This window comes from Bos indicus x Bos taurus, chromosome 9 (assembly GCF_003369695.1).
Source record: "Bos indicus x Bos taurus breed Angus x Brahman F1 hybrid chromosome 9, Bos_hybrid_MaternalHap_v2.0, whole genome shotgun sequence".
NCBI classification, from domain to species: Eukaryota; Metazoa; Chordata; class Mammalia; order Artiodactyla; family Bovidae; genus Bos; species Bos indicus x Bos taurus.
In genome coordinates this window covers 36,030,770-36,049,897 of record NC_040084.1, presented here as the reverse complement: position 1 = coordinate 36,049,897, position 19,128 = coordinate 36,030,770, and the positions used below count along the sequence as shown (strand labels likewise).

At 39.5% G+C, this 19,128-nt stretch overlaps 1 long non-coding RNA gene across 1 annotated transcript; it reads left to right on the top strand.

Annotated features, from left to right (window-relative positions):
* Positions 1-269: 269 nt before the first annotated feature.
* Positions 270-17,174, top strand: LOC113898787. The gene is made up of 4 exons (XR_003512740.1): positions 270-311; positions 755-829; positions 2,872-2,955; positions 16,865-17,174. It is a non-coding gene; the product is annotated as an uncharacterized LOC113898787 (long non-coding RNA).
* Positions 17,175-19,128: the final 1,954 nt, after the last annotated feature.

Here is a 19,128-nt window from a genome sequence, read left to right as displayed (position 1 = left end):
AATGTGAGGCTCAAATGAAATTATGAATGTGTTCAAATGCCCTATAAAGCTCATTTTCTGTTAATACTTTAATATTAACTCCATAAAAATTTTATAGTTTTATATTATCTGTTTGCAGATGCATGTACGTGTGCTAAGTTGCTTCAGTTGTGTCTGACTCTTTGCAACCCAGTGGACTGTAGCCTGCCAGGCTCCTCTGTCCATGGAATTCTCCAGGCAAGAATACTGGAGTGGGTTGCCATACCCTCCTCCAGGGGATCTTCCTGAGCCAGGGATCGAACTCACATCTCTTGCATCTCCTACATTGGCAGGTGGGTTCTTTACCACTTGTGCTGCCTGGGAAGCCCATTTGCATATACATGGTCACAGATATTTTGAGTGTAAAGTACTAAAAAGATCAGTGCCAGAGTATCTGTATGCTTTATCTTCAAGAGGTAATAACCTGCCTGTTTAAAATTAAATAACATTTATAAAATAAAATACATATACACAATTATAAAGTCATTTAAGTTTGTATATGTGTTAGATACATATATAAAACATTATATACAAAATTAAATGAGTTGTTAAAACTTAACTTTTATCTACTTTTTAAATGTTTTTTTCTTAAAATCTGATTTTAATTCACCTTCTTCTATTTCTTTCTCCTCCCTTTGCTTTGTTGTGTCATGCTTATAAAATAATTGGTTAAGTAATCTTGCTGTCTCTATTTCAAAAAACATACTATTTTATACTTTTGTTTTTATTTTAATAGATGTAAATTGGTAATATTGGTGGAGGACCAAGAAAGAGCATTTTCAAGCACCTTCCATGTGAGAGACTGCTGGAGGTAGGTAATAAATAAATACATGCCAAGAATTCTAAGTATGAAATATTCGAGATTTTCCAAGAGAAAAAACTTAGATAAAATTTAGGTCTCATTCATCCGAATAGTCTCTTTGATCAAAACAATTTTGATTACTTTCTTTTAATTTCCTTGCTTCAATTTGCTCATTGGTTTTGTCTGTATCTCCACACAGTTAATAAATGTGCTGATATTTCTGGCTATCTTCACAATCAATTATGCATTGATCAACTGATTGACCATGTAGCAATCTGATTTGGTTGTAAGACAGCTACAAACACTGGATTGACTGTTAAAATTGTTAGCTGTACAGACCTGGCATCAGAGAAGGACTTTTGAAATATGTATAAAATGCCTCACATTCTCAAATGGTCATCTAAATGTCAAACCTGTGTTCAAAATAAAGTTGAATTTGAGTGATTCTTGTTCTTACAGATTGTACATTAAAAGTAAAAGTTCATGTGGAACATAATGTAAGGTTCTCATATAAATAAGAAACTGCTAGACTAAAAATGAGGCATTAGTAAATATTGCTGTCCTTCAATGCTGAAGATGATGTTGACTCTTGCAATTATGTTGTTTTTATTCAATTTTAAAATTTTGGTTAAATTATCATAATACTTAAGTTCTATTCTGTATCATTATTAATGTTTCCTCTTTTGTGACTTTGTGCTACTAAGAATTTAGAGAATTTATTTGTTATGAATTGGGCACTATGCAGCCTCAATTTCTGCCAACAGAGATTGTTTTGTCTGTAAGGCTAAAATATTTTTACCTGCTCCTTTAAGAAAAGGGCTTCCTTGGTGGCTTAGATGGTAAAGAATCTGCCTGCAGTGAGGAGACCTGGGTTCTATCCCTGGATCAGGAAGATCCCCTGGAGAAGGAAATGGCTACCCATTCCAGTATTTTTGCCTAGAGAATCCCATGGACAGAGGAGCCTAGCAAGCTATAGTCCATGGGGTCCTGAAAAACTCAGACAGGACTGAGCAACGAACACTTTCACTTTAAGAAACTGTTTGCTGACCCTTGCCAGAGTTACCACCCCATCCAGTGAGAGTTCAAGGCTCTTTTCCACTCACAATAACAGCTGTCCCTCCTTCCCACCTAGAGATCTGACTCTGCTTCAGATCAGGGACGATCTTCCCAGGCTCTGGAGGGTAGAGCTCAGGGTGGGATGAGCAAAGAAGTCAAAATGCCAGGTATTCACAGAATGAACTTTGGATTCTGTTGGGAGTTTGGCTTCTGTCTTATGTCATTGTCATACAGGGATCCAAAGCCTTCTCTCTTTTGAGAATTATATCTTTTTTCTAACTTCCTCAGATAGCCCATTGGTAATCAGGATGGATTCCACAGCCAGGTACTGGAGTGCTTACTGCTCTAGGTGCTGAAATTATCTTTCATGGTTTCATCATACTATTAACGTGGAAAGATACTAGACTTAATGCATGTTTAGGGAAAAGGAGCAAATATAAATACCTGACACATCTTCAGGTAGGCGAGGGACTCACACTGAGTTTTTGTGACTCATCTGGGGTCTGTTCTAGCTCACTGAAGCTTAGGATTCCTTTCCAAGTTTTGGGGCCAAACTCCAGTAATAAAATGCGTCTATTTGTTGGCCTTTTCAAATAGTCTTTTCCATCTGTAGTGCCAGTAGCCTTTTGTCTGTCAAGCATTCAATATTCTCAGCCAACTTTCTCTTTAACAAATAAGTGATGACATTATTATTATTGTTATTGTTGCTGTTATAGTCCCTGCTCTCCAGTGATTCCCAGTCTGGTGATAAAAAACATGAATGCAAACAGCTAACCTTAATGAAATGTAGTAAGTGAGGAACTGCTTCACCAGAGAAGGTAAAATTCTCAGTGGTGTGATGGAGTTGGATCTTACTAGCTCTGTCATTAAACATTCAGGGATCTTGACAGCTGGTTGCTAAACCTTTTGCACCTTAAAATTGGCCATGGTGGGAATATCAACCCTATGGAAATTGGTGACTACTTCAAATCAGGACCTTTTTTCTTTTTTCTCAGAGAACTGATTTACTGAGACGACATGGCATTTAAGCTGAAAAAAGAGGAGGATGTGGAGTCATTGCAAGAAGGAGCGACAAAACAGTATGATTAACATATAATATATATAAAATATCAGTAATATTTGATGTTGAAAAAGATTTATTCTTTTTTGACATGTAGCATCAATTCCACTATATTTATTAAAATATGAAAATTGTATTTTGATCAATTGGAATCAAATTCTAATCCTTTTCTATCCTTAATTTGCCACAGACTGATAGGTTAAGTACAGAACAATTATACCAAAGAAGTTCTCACACTGTTAAGAAAGTTCTAGGACTCACACCAGATTTCCCAACCTGGGGATCTGGCAAAGAGACTGAGAACTTCCAGAAAATTTGACTTTGGAGGCCAGTGGATTTTGATTACAGAACTTACAGAGGACTGGGGAAACAGACTCTTGGAGGGCACAAACAAAACCTTGTGTGCGCCAGGACCCAGGAGAAAGGAGCAGCGACCCCACAAGACACTGACCCAGACTTGCCTGTGAGTGTCCAGGAGTCTCCAGTGGAGGCGTGGGTTGGTGGTGCCCTGCTGCAGGGTTGGATGTACTGAGTGTGGCAGTGCATGCCACAATAGTTGAAATTCATTGAATTTCAACTGAAATTCAATTCAGTTTCAATGAATTTCATTGAAATTCAATTCGTTGAATTGAATAGTTGAGGTTCATTGTATAAAATATTGACTTGATTAAAAAGGAATTAGCTTTATTGAGTTGGAATTACTTTAGGGAAAAGAAAGGAAAATGAGAGGGGAACTTGGGGTGATTCCCAGTGTTTCTGGGTGGAGACTTATTACTGGGTAAGCGGTGCTCTCCTGTGTGCTCATCTAGAAAACTGTACAGTCAAGTCCTGCCTCACAGTGGCATCTTATGTAGCTTAATGACCCTTTCTGACACCAAACTGATTCAGTGGCAGTGACCTCAAACACACATCAGTGGTCACACAGTCACTGAAATCAGAGGGCTTTGGCTTTACCTGGAACATAGTTTACTCACTTAAAGAATAAAACTGTTTAAAATAAAAATTTTGCTCTATGAGAGACAGCATGAGATAATAGAATTTGGGGATTTGGAGGGTGAAGGTCACATAACCATAGCAGCTGTGTGGTCCCAGATAGGTTATTTAACCTTTCTGAGATCCTTTTATTCATCAGAAAAACAATTCTTATTTCAGAAAGTCACAATGAGGATTAATGAAATAATAAAACTACAGTGACAATCATGGCCTCTAGTAGACAGCAGGTCATAATCAGTAGTATGCTGCAGCTGGCCCTTATCAGCTAATAAGGACTGATTGATAGATTATCAAAAATTTTGAGAGCCAGTTGTTCAACACAGTCATTTGAAAACTATATATATATACTTATATAAATAAGTTATATTAAAAACAAATATAGTACGTATATACTCATAACATCACTTTCTAATCAGTTCATTACATTTTATTATTATTTATAATCTGAGCCTATTTGACTCTATTGCATCTGTAGGATGAAAACACTATATGATGGTGTTTCACTGTGCATGTCTTCCCAACCCTGAATTCAGTGAATACATGGTGATAACTTGAAACTATAGTGGGAATATTTTCACCTCAGATATTGGCAAATTCTAAAAATCAGATTTTTTCCCCCCTGAAGACAGCTGGTTGTTAAACATTACCCCACTCAAGTACTGTTGCCCGGAAAATCCCACGGATGGAGGAGCCTGGTAGGCTGCAGTCCATGGGATCGCTAAGAGTCAGACACAACTGAGCGACTTCACTTTCACTTTCCACTTTAATGCATTGGAGAAGGAAATGGCAACCCACTCCAGTGTTCTTGCCTGGAGAATCCCATGGATGGAGAAGCCTGGTGGGCTGCAGTCCATGGGGTCGCACAGAGTCGGATACGACTGAAGCAACTTAGCAGCAGCAGCAGGTAACAAAAAACATTAGTTTCTTTCCCCTTAATGTATGTAAATGTGTAAATCACATATGGCATATAAAATGTGTTAATGAAACATGAGTTTTCATTGCTCCTTTTTTTTGGCTATGCCACAAGACATGTGGGATCTTAGTTCTCCAACCAGGAATCAAACCTGTCCCCCCAATGGAAGCATGGAGTCTTAACCACTGGACCTAGGAAAGTCCCTCCATTGTTTTTAATTGGGTGTCAGAAGGCAGTGGCACCCCACTCCAGTACTCTTGCCTGGAAAATCCCATGAACGGAGGAGCCTGGTGGGCTGTGGTCCATGGGGTTGCTAAGAGTAGGACATGACTGAGCGACTTCACTTTCACTTTTCACTTTCATGCACGGGAGAAGGAAATGGCAACCCACTCCAGTGTTCTTGCCTGGAGAATCCCAGGGACGGGGGAGCCTGCTGACCTGGGCTTCCTCCTGGCAGACCCTGTCCCTGTGAGCAAGTCTGCCTCTGGGTCATGTACCCTCCTAGTCTCTGTTTTTCTGTAGTTAGGTGAACCAGGTAGATCCAGTCACAAAATATGATTAAAGTATAACTGCAAAGGAAAATTAACTCTATCAGACATTTAACATACTATAAAGCCTCTATACCTAAAACAGTATGGTACTGGCTCCTTGGAGAAGTGGGCCGTTCCAGAATTGAGGCAAGGAAGATACAATATGAGCCCATAATGTCTTGTGATCTTATTTAGTGGGAAACACCAGCATCTTTTTCACTAAGATGAGGCACAGGGACATTTCTCGCAAACCATCAAAGACCACATAGAACATGGTCCTCTTGCTCTATGAAGTATTCCAGAGAAAAAGTCCACAAATAAAGGCCAAGAGATTAAATCTGACTGTTTGCCACTTATTATTAATTGGAACCCCTAAAATTTAATTGGAACATAGTCACTCCCACTTGTTTCCTTATTGTTTATGGCTGCTTTATGGCAAAGTTGAGTACACGCAGCCACCTGTATCCATGGGTGCAGAATGCATGGATACAGGCTGGGGTACAATTGGTCCATGCCATTTTATATAAAGGACTTGAACATCCTTTGATTTTGGTCTTTGTGGGGATCTTGAAACAAATTCCCTGAGGATACTGAAGTATGATTGTAGTGGCAACACAGAGACCATAGGGACCACATTGCCTAAAATATTTGCTACCATTTACTACCAACTCATTATAGAAAAAATGTACTGACACCTGTTCTAAAATATGGAATGGGAAGCAAAACTTTCTGATTTTTTTTTAATATGAGACAAGTTTGACACTAATATAGAAACCAGTTAAAGATAGTACAAGCGAAGAGTATTAAAGATCAGTCACTCATGAACACTGATGCAAAATACTAAGTAGAATACAGCAAACAAAATATTTCTCTATAAGTTCATTGACATTGTTTTGAGCAGAGCTTTAGTAATTTGGTCAAGTGCCACATACACCCATGTTATCACTGCTGGTGGTGGTTTGGGTTTTCAAGGTCAATGTGCTTCGTGTTGGGAATATGAATACAAACGAAGTCTAACTGAAGCAAAGCAAGATGGTAGGAGGGGTGAAATCACATTTAGAATCAAACCCCATATCTTCCAGAGACACTCAGAGGGCTCAAACAAAACCTGTGCACACAAGGAGACCCCACAGAAACTGAGCCAGACCTGCCTTTGAGTGTTTGAGTGTCTCCTGTGGAGGTACGGGTCAGCAGGCCTCAGCAGACCTGGGTGTGGCATAAGCCCTCTTGGAGGAGGTGGCCATTAACCTGCCATAGAGCCACCAGAACCTACACAGTACTGAGGAAACAGACTCTTGGAGGGAATAAACAAAACCCTGTGTGCACCAGGACCCAGGACAGGGAGCAGTGACCCCACAAGAGACTGACCCAGACTTGCCTGTGAGTGTCCAGGATTCTCCAGAGCAGGTGTGGATTGGTGGTGGCCTGATCTCCAGGGTCAGGGGCAATGAGTGTGCAGTGCATGCATGGGACCTTTTGAAGGAGGTCACCATCATCTTCATTACCTCCTCCATAGTTTGGTCTCAGGTCAAACAACAGGGAGAGAACACAGCCCCGCCAAGCAACAGAAAATTGGGCTAAAGATTTACTGAGCATGGCAAGGAACTAAAGAGACTCTTGATGAAAGTGAAAGAGGAGAGTGAAAAAGTTGGCTTAAAGCTCAATATTCAGAAGACGAAGATCATGGCATCTGGTCCCATTACTTCATGGCAAATAGTTAGCGAAACAGTGGAAACAGTGTCAGACTTTATTTTTCTGGGCTCCAAAATCACTGCAGATGGTGACTGCAGCCAACTGAACTGAACTGAACTGAACTACTCCTTGGAAGGAAAGTTATGACCAACCTAAATAGCATATTGAAAAGCAGAGACATTACTTTGCCAACAAAGGTCCATCTAGTCAAGGCTATGGTTTTTCCAGCGGTCATGTATGGATGTGAGAGTTGGACTGTGAAGAAAGCTGAGTGACGAAGAATTGATGCTTTTGAACTGTGGTGTTGGAGAAGACTCTTGAGAGTCCCTTGGACTGCAGGGAGATCCAACCAGTCCATTCTAAAGGAGTGCGGTCCTGGGTGTTCATTGGAAGGAATGATGCTAAAGCTGAAACTCCAATACTTTGGCCACCTCATGCGAAGAGTTGACTCATTGGAAAAGACCATGATGCTGGGAGGGATTGGGGGCAGGAGGAGAAGGGGACGACAGAGGATGAGATGGTTGGATGGCATCACAGACTCGATGGACATGAGTTTGAGTAAACTCCAGAAGTTGGTGATGGACAGGGAGGCCTGGCATGCTGTGATTCATGGGGTCACAGAGAGTTGGACATGACTGAGTGACTGACTGGAACTGGAATTTGAGCATGGCCCTGCCCATCAGAGCAAGATCCAGTTTCCCCTATATTCAGTCTCTCCCATCAGGAAGCTTCCAGAAGCCTCTTATCCTTATCCCTCAGAGGGCTGATAGAATGAAAACCACAATGACAGAAAACTAATCAAACTGATCACATGGACCACAGCCTTATCTAACTCAGTGAAACTATGAGCCATGCCATGTAGGGCCACCCAAGATGGACAGGTCACAATGGAGAGTTCTGACAAAATGTAGTCCACTGGAGAAGGGAATGGCAAACCACTTCAGTATTCTTGCCTTGAAAACCCTATGAACAATATGAAAAGGCAAAAAGATGACACTGAAAGATGAACTCCCCCGGTCTATAGGTGCCCAATATGTTACTGGAGAAGAGTAGAAAAGTAACTCCAGACAGAATGAAGAAATGGAACCAAAGCATAAACAATGCCCAGTTGTGGATGTGACTGGTGATGGAAGTAAAGTCCGATTCTGTAAAGAACAATATTCTGTAAAGAACAAAGCATAGGAACTTGGAATGTTGCATCCATGAATCAAGGTAAATTAGAAGTGGTCAAACAGGTGATGGCAAGAGTGAACATCAACATTTTAGGAATCAGTGAACTAAAATCGACCTGAATGGGTGAATTTAATCCAGATGACCATTATATCTACTACTGTGGGCAAGAATCCCTTGGAAGAAATGGAGTAGCCCTCATAGTCAAAAAAGAGACCAAAATGCAGTACTTGGGTGCAATCTCAAAACAACAGAATGATCTTTGTTTGTTTCAAAGGCAAGCCATTAAGTATCACAGTAATCCAGGTCTATGCCCCAACCAGTAATGCCAAAGAAGCTGAACGGTTCCATGAGGACCTACAAGACCTACTAGAACTAACACCCAAAAAAGATGTCCTTTTCATCATAGGGGACTGGAATGCAAAAGTAGGAAGTCAAGAGATACCTGGAATAATAGGCAAATTTGGCCTTGGAGTACAAAATGAAGCAGGGCAAAGGCTAACAGAGTTTTGTCAAGAGAACACACTGGTCATAGCAAACACCCTCTTCCAACAACACAAGAGAAGACTCTACACATAATAAGATTGATTATATCCTTTGCAGCTGCCAAAGATGGAGAAGCTCTAAACAGTCAGCAAAAACAAGACCGGGAGCTGACTGTGGCTCATATCATGAACTCTGTATTGCCAAATTCAGACATAAATTGAAGAAAGTAGGGAAACCACTAGACAATTCAGGTGTGACCTGAATCAAATCCCTTACAATTTTACAGTGGAAGTGACAAATAGATTCAAGGGATTAGATCTGATAGAGTGCTTGAAGAACTGTGGAGGGAGGTTCATGATATCATACAGGAGGCAGTGATCAAAACCATCCCCAAGAAAAAGGAATGCAAAAAGGCAAAATGGTTGTCTGAGGAGGCCTTTCAAATAGCTGAGAAAAGAAGAGAAGTGAAAGGCAAAAGAGAAAAGCAAAGATATACCCAATAGAATACAAAGTTCCAAAGAATAGCAAGGAGAGATAAGAAAGCCTTTCTCAGTTATCATTGCAAAGAAATGGAGGAAAATAATAGAATGGGAAAGACTAGAGATCTCTTCAGAAAAATTAGAGATACTAGGGAAAAAAATTCATGCAAAGATGGGCATAAAAAAGGACAGAAATGATATGGACCTAACAGAAGCAGAAGATATTAAGAAAAGGTGGCAAGAATACACAAAAGAAGTATACAAAAAAGATCTTCATGACCCAATAACCATGATGGTGTGATCACTCACTTAGAACCAGACATCCTGGAATGTGAAACCAAGTAGGCCTTAGGAAGAATCACTACAAAAAAGGGTAGTGGAGATGACAGAATTACAGTTGAGCTATTTTGAATCCTAAAAGATGATTCTGTGAAAGTGCTGCACTCAATATGTCAGCAAATTTGTAAAACTCAACAGTAGCCACAGAACTGGAAAAGGTCAGTTTTCCTTCCAATCCCAAAGAAGAGCAACGTCCAAGAATGCTCAAACTACCGCACAATTGCACTCATCTCACACGCTAGCAAAGTAATGCTCAAAATGCTCCAAGCCAGGCTTCAATAGTATGTGAGCCATGAATGTCCAGATGTTCAAGCTGGATTTAGAAAAGACTGAGGAACCAGAGTTCCAATTACCAACATCTGTTGGATCATCGAAAAAGCAAGAGTTATAAAAACATCTGGTTTATTGACTATGCCAAAGCCTTTGTGTGGATCACAATAAACTGTGGAAGATTGTTCAAGAGACAGGAATACCAGACCACCTTACCTGCCTCCTGAGAAATCTGTATGCAGGTCAGTAAGCAACAGTTAGAACTGGACATGGAACAACAGACTGGTTCCATATTGGGAAAGGAGTACATCAAGGCTGTATATTGTCACCCTGCTTTTTATGCAGAGTACATCATGGGAGATGCTGGACTGGATGAAGCATAACCTGGAATCAAGATTGCCAGGAGAAATATCAATAACCTCAGATGTGCAGATCGCACCACCCTTATTGCAGAAAGTGAAGAAGAACAAAAGAGCCTCTTGATGAAAGAGAAAGAGGAGAGTGAAAAAGCTGGCTTAAAACTCAGCATTCAAAAAACTAAGATAATGGCATCCAGTCCCATCTCTTCATGGCAAATAGATGGAGAGACAATGGAAATAGTAACAGAGTTTATTTTGGGGGGCTCCAAAATCACTGTAGATGATGACTGCAGCCATGAAATTAAAGACACTTGCTCCTTGGAAGAAAAACTTTGACAAACCTAGACATCATACTAAAAAGCAGAGACATTACTTTGCTAACAAAGGTCCATCTAGTCAAAGCTATGGTGTTTCCAGTAGTCATGTATGGATGTGAGAATTGGACCATAAAGAAAGCTGAGCTCTGAAGAATTGATGCTTTTGAACTGTGGTTTTGGAGAAGACTTTTGAGAGTGTATTGGACTGCAAGGAGATCCAGCTAGTCAATCCTAAAGGAAATCAGTCCTGAATATTCATTGGAAGGACTGATGCTGAGGCTGAAACTCCAGTACTTTGGCCATCTGATGGCAAAAACTGACTCATTGGAAAACACTCTGATGCTGGGAAAGATTGAAGGTGGGTGAAGAGGGGGTCAACAGAGGATGAGATGGTTTGATGGCATCACTGACTTGATGGACATGAGTGAGCAAGCTCCGGGAGTTGTTGATGAACAGGGAAGCCTGGTGTGCTGCCATCCATGGGATCACAATGAGTTGGACATGATTGAGCGACTGAACTGAACTGATAGTCAAGTTTCTCACCAGAATTATCATTTGTAATTTTTCTCTTATTATTTTTCAGTTTTTATTTATATTTCACAGGATATGTACTAGATAGCCTGCTCTGTTTTCCATTGGTATTTAGTGTTATTCAGGATTGTGGAAGTTTAATGTCAGCCTGACTTTTATCCAGTTGTAGGCAAACCACCCTTCTTCTTTTATATTTTTAATATTCATATAATATTCTACAATTCCAGATTTCCACAGTTTCCAGAACAGGTCTTATTTATTATTTTAGCCTGATTATTAAATCTTTAAATCTGGATTTCTTTTGACCTGTAGGCAAATTTTTCTGCATTCTACTATTCCTTTAGTTATGTCAGAAAGGACTTTCTTCCATGTCTATAAATTTCCCTGTTACTTTCACATCTGTTCTTTACGTTTGACTTGTCTTCTCAAATCTGCTATCTTTATTACCGGTTTGATCTGGTCACATTCCTTTTTATCATCTCTAATGGGAATTCCAGTTTTGCTTTTGCTCTGGGGTTTCATGCATTCCCTCATTATTTTACTCAGAATTCTCTGTATCTCTGCCTTTATCTGATACTCTTTAGTTTTCTCTCTCTTATTCCTTCTTACATGTTTTTAAAGACATCAAGCATAGTTTACTAAATGTTTCCTTTTCTTTTCTGCTTGTTCATTCTTACACAGATGGAGACTCATCCAGATCTGGCCTTTCCTAAAAGATGTTAGCCTGGGATGCTCTTCTTCCAGTTATAGCCACTGCCATGTTTTGGCTCTAGAACCAAAGGCGGATTGATATGCACGGATCTTAGGAGGTTTGTTTGTAAGAATGACTAGTTCAGAAAGAATAGACTTAGTAGTTCTTTCCTTGAGAGGAAAGGCATCTCAGCCAGTGTTTGCCAACATACATCTCTGATGGCTTTAGGGTAGACGACCCTGAATGGCTATGTGGGCAGACTCTGGCTGGCTTAACAAATGATTCTTTGACAAAAACAGTCACATGTGTTTCTGCTCTGAATAATTTTTGTGGCCAGAGTGTCAGGCAAATGAGGGAGGGTTAATCGAAGCCTTTTCCTACCCCTGATTTGGACTTATGCTTGTTGCTTCGTATGTTTCTGAATCATATGTTATGTCTTAGTATTTCTCAACAGTGGTGCCACTGGCGATTTTGGACTAGATGATTCATTGCTGTGGGGGCTGTCCTGTGTGTTGTAGTGTGGTCAGCAGTTTCCCTGGTCTCTATCAGTAGATATAAGTAGCCATACCCTGCCCAAATTATGATCATCAAAAATGTCTCCAGTTGTTGCTAAATACTTGGTGGGAAGCAAAATTGCCTTCCCTCCTTCCCATTGAAAACCAAGAATATACTTCTAAACCCATACTAAATGCTCTGTATTTTAGGAAGTTTTCTCCAAAACTGAATGATGTTCTTTTATTTGAAGTTTTTTGAACTTCTTCCAGACTTTTTCTCGGTCTTTATAGGCATTTAGTAGAATGTTGAATGGAATTGTAGAGGAATTATTGCTTTTGCCGCTGCATTTCTTTATTCACTGAGTAATCTGCTGAATATTCATGGAGTACATAATCTATGCCACAGTCTCTGCTGAGTCATGGAACAACAAACTGAATAAGACATTCTCCCTGCCAATTCTTAACTTTAGGGATTTCTTCTAAGATTTATACAAATAATCATATTTATCTGCTTGAAATGTCTTATTCTTTTGGCTTCCTCTGGTTCTCTTCCTACATCTTGAGGAATTGAGGACTTGTCAGTTCGTTTAAAACGTTCAACGTCACTTACAAATCTCTAAAGGAGGGGTAAAACATGAGGTATTCCTTAATCTTACTTGATTCTGGAGTCCTATTTTCTCCAGAGTATCTCATGAGATTAGTCCAAGCCATAGGCTTTGCAAACTACTCATTTACAAGTTTCTCTGTTATCTCAGAACGGATGACACGGATGCTTTCCAAGTTAATATCCTCAGCCCTGATATTTTACAGAGTCCCAGAATCAAATACTCAACTCCTCCCGGGTATCTCCAGATTATAGTCCCACAAATACCTCATCCTCAGTACTTCTTCCAAGGCATTTATGACATCCAAAATAGAGAGTAAACTTTCTCATTTTCCTCTGTAACTTTAACACTGTTCTGTCTTCACCTTCATTCAGTGTGGGTTGCTCATCTGTTACAATTCTGTCTCCCCTGCTAGACCGAAAACCCAGATACAGGGTCCAGGCCTCTTCTTCACTCTTTTTCCAGAATCTGAAACAGAATGGAAGCTCAGGATATTTTTTGTATTATTATTAAATTTAAAATACAAAAACCCTGGAGAAAAAAAAAAAGTAATACCTTTGATACTTCTCAAACAATGTTTTAATGCTTTTTTTTTTTGCTTATTTCTCTACATACTTAAATTGAGGCTCAGGGATAGATCTGAAAGCTCTAGGAAGCTAAGGTGAGATACTGGAGTGGAAAATGGGTAGAGAAATAGGGCAATTAGATTTGCTAAAGACAAACCAGACAGACTTAATAATACTAGATAGTGCTAGCAGTGTCTTTGAAAAAAAAAAAAATGTGTCTTTTGTTTTTATTTTTGTGTTTTGCCAGTCCTGAGGATTTCACAGTTTGGCTTGGGTCCAGTGTGATGATTAAACATTTGTTTCTTAGAAAGCAAATTGGTTCTTTTGTTCTGTGTTGCTCACTTCAAGATTAAATCAGGGGATTTGGAAGGATGTACTAAAGTTTCATCTGGTTTGTTGGGAACAATATACTGCTAGATAATCATTCCTTTATAACAGCTCAAGAAAGTAATAGTTGTTTTTTTTTTCTTAATTAAAACTCCGTATACACTTCTGATTAAATTCACACCAGAGGAAACATCATGACTGGGTTTTGGGGAGCCCACCAAATCTTCCTGCCTCAATTCTTTGCTGAGTCTGGAAATGTCATTTCTCTCTCTTTCTTTTTCAGAGGGCTATGTTATGGGTCCATTTATCTTTGCATGCAGGTGCAGTGAGACAGAGATGAGAATGAGAATCTGCCAAGCACTAGGAAACAATATTAAATGAGCACCTTGAGGAAATTGCAAAGTAGTTTCTACTTTATCAGGATTTTCAATTCCAGGTATCTTACTTTGGAACTTTTGTATTACTTTGATATCACTTATAAAATGTTCCATTTCTGAAACTGCTAGATCCACAGAAATTAGTAGCCTTTTTGGGGCAACGTATAAAAGGAAGACCATAGATTACAATTTGCTGACTATAAAAATAAATAGGTTGATTTTTTTTTTCTCAGCTATCAATATAGCTTTGTTCATCAAGAAAAAGTCAGTGTTAGATCTTTCTTCTTTGAGTCTGTGTGAATAAAAAACAAACTTCAGAGAATCAAACCCCATAGCATAGTTATTATGTTATTTGATCCTTTCTGTGTCTATAGTAGATTCTTCCCTGGTGGCTCAGACGGTAAAGAGTCTGCCTACAATGAAGGAGACCTGGGTTCAATCCCTGGGTATGCAAGATCCCCCGGAAAAGGAAATGGCAACCCACTCCAGTATTCTTGCCTGAAAAATCCCACGGACGGAGGAGCTTGGCAGGCTATTGTCCATGGGGTCACAAAGAGTTAGAACATTATTCCAAGTTCAGGTACTACAATCAACAAAATATGTTTTTCTTTGTATTGATTTAGACACTGGGGGTCACTTTGCACTATACAAGACATGATTTGACTAAATTAGGCCTATATTCACAATGTAAAGTAGTGCTTTTTAATAGAGTTATCTAATAAAGCTAAATATACATTGAAACGTAAGTCAATGGTTATGTTTATTTAAAGTAGCTGGGATAAGGATGACGATTTATACACAAATGAGGTGCTACTAAAAAAGAGTGATAACTTGGCACACTCACTTCCACATTCACCATCTGTACTCTGATGGGGATGCAAAAGCACAGGACAGCACTTTTCTTATATAAACATGATATGTATGGGTATGTCACACAAATTGTTTAAAACACACATTAGCACATTCAACAGTTCTTTTTCTCAAAAGTGAATTTTAGAGATTTTGGGCAAAGTTTTAGGAAATTAAAGGAAAATGTTTGTGAGTTAATATACATAAAACTCTTCAAAAAGGAATAGGTACAGAGTAAGCTCTCTGCATTTACTATTATTTATTGAATACTTACTGTCAAGTTAAGGATGTATATATTAGTTGTGTGCATGCTTAGATGCTTCAGTCATGTCCAACTCTTTGCAACCCTATGGACAGTACCCCACCAGGCTCCTCTGTCCATGGAATTTCTCAGGCTAGAATGCTGGAGGGGGTTGCCATGCCCTGGTCCAACTGATCTTCCTGACCCAGGGATCGAACCAAGGTCTCTTACATATCCTGTGTTGGCAGATGGGTTCTTTACCACTAGCGCCACTTGGGAAGCCCTATTATGCATAAGAGGCCATCATACTATAAGATGTAAGATTGACAAATACAGTAGACACATTGGGTTTAGTTTTTCCCCCAAAAGTAGCTTGCATATCAGTGGTAAAGAAATGTACAAACACGGCGTGGTAAAAACGTGGTGACATCAGGAGCTCAGAGAATGGAGAGATTCTTGTGGCCCGAGGCAAGGTATGTAGTGATTCATTATATTGCAAGAAGATTGGAGGAGATAGTAAGCATTTCAGGAAGGGAAAGAAAAAAAGAAATGGAGATAGGACTACATAAAATATTTATAGCCTGGATGCACTGGAGCCTGGACTAAGAGGATGAGATTAGAAAAGAACACCAGAATCACAGATTTGGACTTCATTTAGTTATTGACATTTTCTGAGTAGTAGTAAGCCGGGATGATATTTGTGTTTTGGAAAGTTAACATGACAGTTATGTATTCAGTTAACATGTCCAGTTATATATACTTTCCATATTGGAGTAAATGCCTTCATTTATAAAAATGTTATTTCAGCTTCTTAAGATTATGGTCAATTTTTAATTAATACTAACTTTATTTCTAACCTTAAACCTTAACCCTAACCCTAAATAATTAGTTTTATTATTAACTAAATAATGAAAGAGATAGCCATTTTAAGGTGCTAATAATTTAGTAAATATTTTGCAACCTGGTACTAGAACTTGGGTTTTGGATGACGGTGACAATAATTCAGTTATGAGCTTTGCAGCTCACTCATGTGAATCTGAAAAAGTTATTTAACTCTATGAACCATACATTTCTCATATATAAAATGCTGAATAGTAAAGTTTTCCTCATTGCTTTGTTATGAGGATGAAATAACATATTTTAAAATGTCCAGACATTATCTACCACATGTAATAATTATGCAGTTCATGTTAAGTGCAATTAATGTCTATAAACTAAGTGTAAAAACATAGAAAGCAGATCTTATTGTATCTATTACAGGGTTCAGAACACAATACACTTTTATTTTTCTAGCTTCAAGAACCTTACAATCTATTTTTTTCCTACTATCTCACTGATTTCTGTTTTAAAACCTCATTTATTTGTTTTTTCTCTTCTTTTTCTGTTGGTAGTATCCAGAGGTCAAATTTTGGATTTCTTTATCTCACAATTTCCCTTAAGGACCTTATCCAGTCCTATGACTTTAAATATTATCTGTGTACTGATTATTTTTGTGCTAATGTCAAGGATATATTCTCAAATTCTGTGATAATTCCCCCTCCAAAAGACTGAGCTTAACTCCACTTCCCTGAGTCTAGAGTGTGGATTGTACACAGTGACTCTCTTCTAGTACCATTAAGTGATGGAATGTCACTTTTGAGATAAGGGTTTTCATCTTGGGTTCTCTCTCTCTATTTCTTCCTTTCTTTTCCTCTTTCAGTCATCCATTGCTGTGTGAAGACATGCCCTAGGAAGCCCTATATAGAGGTCCACATAGTAAGGAACTGAAGCCTCCTGCCAACAGCCACAGGAGTAAACTTGGATGCAGAGTCTCCAGCCTCAATGAAGTCTTCAGAGAGACTGCATACAGCCTCAGTGACAACTTGACTACAACCTCATGAAGAACTGTGAGCAAGAATTACTAAATAAGCCATGTCTGAATTTCTAACATTCAGAAACAGTGTGCTGCTTCTGCTGCTAAGTCGCTTCAGTCGTGTCCAGCTCTGTGCGACCCCATAGACGGCAGCCCACTAGGCTCCCCTGTCCCTGGGATTCTCCTGGCAAGAACACTGGAGTGGGTTGCCATTTCCTTCTCCAATGCATGAAAGTGAAAAGTGAAAGTGAAGTCACTCAGTCATGTCTGACTCTTAGCGACCTCATGGACTGCAGCCTACCAGGCTCCTCCGTCCACGGCATTTTCCAGGCAAAAGTACTGGAGTGGGGTGCCATTGAAACTGTGTGAGATTATTATTATTATTATTTTGCTTTCAGTTCACTTCAGTTCAGTTCAGTTGTTCAGTCATATCCGACTCTTTGCGACCCCATGAACTGCAGCACACCAGGCTTCCCTGTCCATCACCAACTCCCAGAGTTTACTCATGTCCATTGAGTCGATGATGCAATCCAACCATCTCATCCTTTGTTGTCCCCTTCTCCTTCTGCCCTCAATCTTTCCCATCATCAGGGTCTTTTCAAATGAATCGGCTCTTCGCATCAGGTGGCCAAAGTACTGGAGTTTCAGCTTCAACATCAGTCCTTCCAATGAACACCCAGGACTGATCTTCTTTAGGATATTTTGCTTTAGGATGCTAAATTTGGGGATAATTTGTTACATAGCAATAGATAACTAATGCAACCCCTGAATTTATCTCCAATCAGACCTCTACTTTGAACTCCAGACTTGTATATCCAACTGCCTACTTGCTATCTCTACCTAAATGTCTAACAGACATCTTGAACTCAACATGTTTAAAACTAAACTCCTCTTTGCTCTCATCCCTCCAAAGTTCAACATAACTTTCTGGCACCAGTTGCTATGTTTCTCAGGCTTGTTATTAAGTCAGTGAAATACTTGACTTCTGTCTTTTATACTCCTTCCCCAATCTACTAGGGAATTCTTTGACTCTACTTAAAAACTATATCCTGAGTTGATCACTTCTGACCAACTCACTACTACCATTCTGGGACTGCTGCTGCTGCTGCTGCTAAGTTGCTTCAGTCGTGTCCAACTCTGTGTGACCCCATAGATGGCAGCCCACCAGGCTCTGCCGTCCCTGGGATTCTCCAGGCAAGAACACTGGAGTGGGTTGCCATTGCCTTCTCCAACGCATGAAAGTGAAAAGTGAAAGGGAAGTCACTCAGTCGTGTCCGACTCTTCGCAACCCCATGGACTGCAGCCTATCAGGCTCCTCCGTCCATAGGATTTTCCAGGCAAGAGTACTGGAGTGGGGTGCCATTGCCTTCTCAGATTCTAGGACTAGTTAACCTCATTTCATTGCAAGAAACTCCCTATTGTCTTTCAGTTTCTATCCTTGTCTCCCTCCCAGTCCCAATAACTCCCTCCCAATAACTCCCAGTGTATATTCTCAACACAGAAGACAGTTATCCTTTAAAAATGTATCCTTATCCTTTAAACACTTGAGTCAAATTTCCAGCTTAGATAGTAGTGGAGTGGCTTGTACTGGACTAACCTTACTGCAGATAGAAATTATTAACCCTGGATAGAATATTTTTTAAAAAAGCAGTTAAATCCCTCTCCGCGCCTGCCTATTCTGGATTAGCACTGGGGCATAATCCAAAGTAGGCGGACGCTGAGAGGGATTTAACGTTTGAAAGAAGGTTACCATACTGCGTAACAGCCACATTTACAAGGCTCTTCTCCTCAGGGCAATACCCAATTAATGTGTGGTGCAGTTGGATAAAACTAAGCAGAAGCCACTGTTATACTGACTTGTAATTTTATGAGAGATAGAAACTATCAGAGTGACTGGAAATTAACAGGAGAGAACCCAGAAAAGAAGCGACAGGGTTGATTTCAAAACTCCCAGCAAACCTGTGGACAATTTCCTGAAATTCATATATAGCAAGCATTACATTAAGAAGTCCAGACGAAATCAATAGCATGATGGCTGAAAAAGTTAAACATAGGTTTTAGCTTCTTGATCCTTTTACTGAGTCCTGCCAAGTAAAAGGGCTCTTATAAAT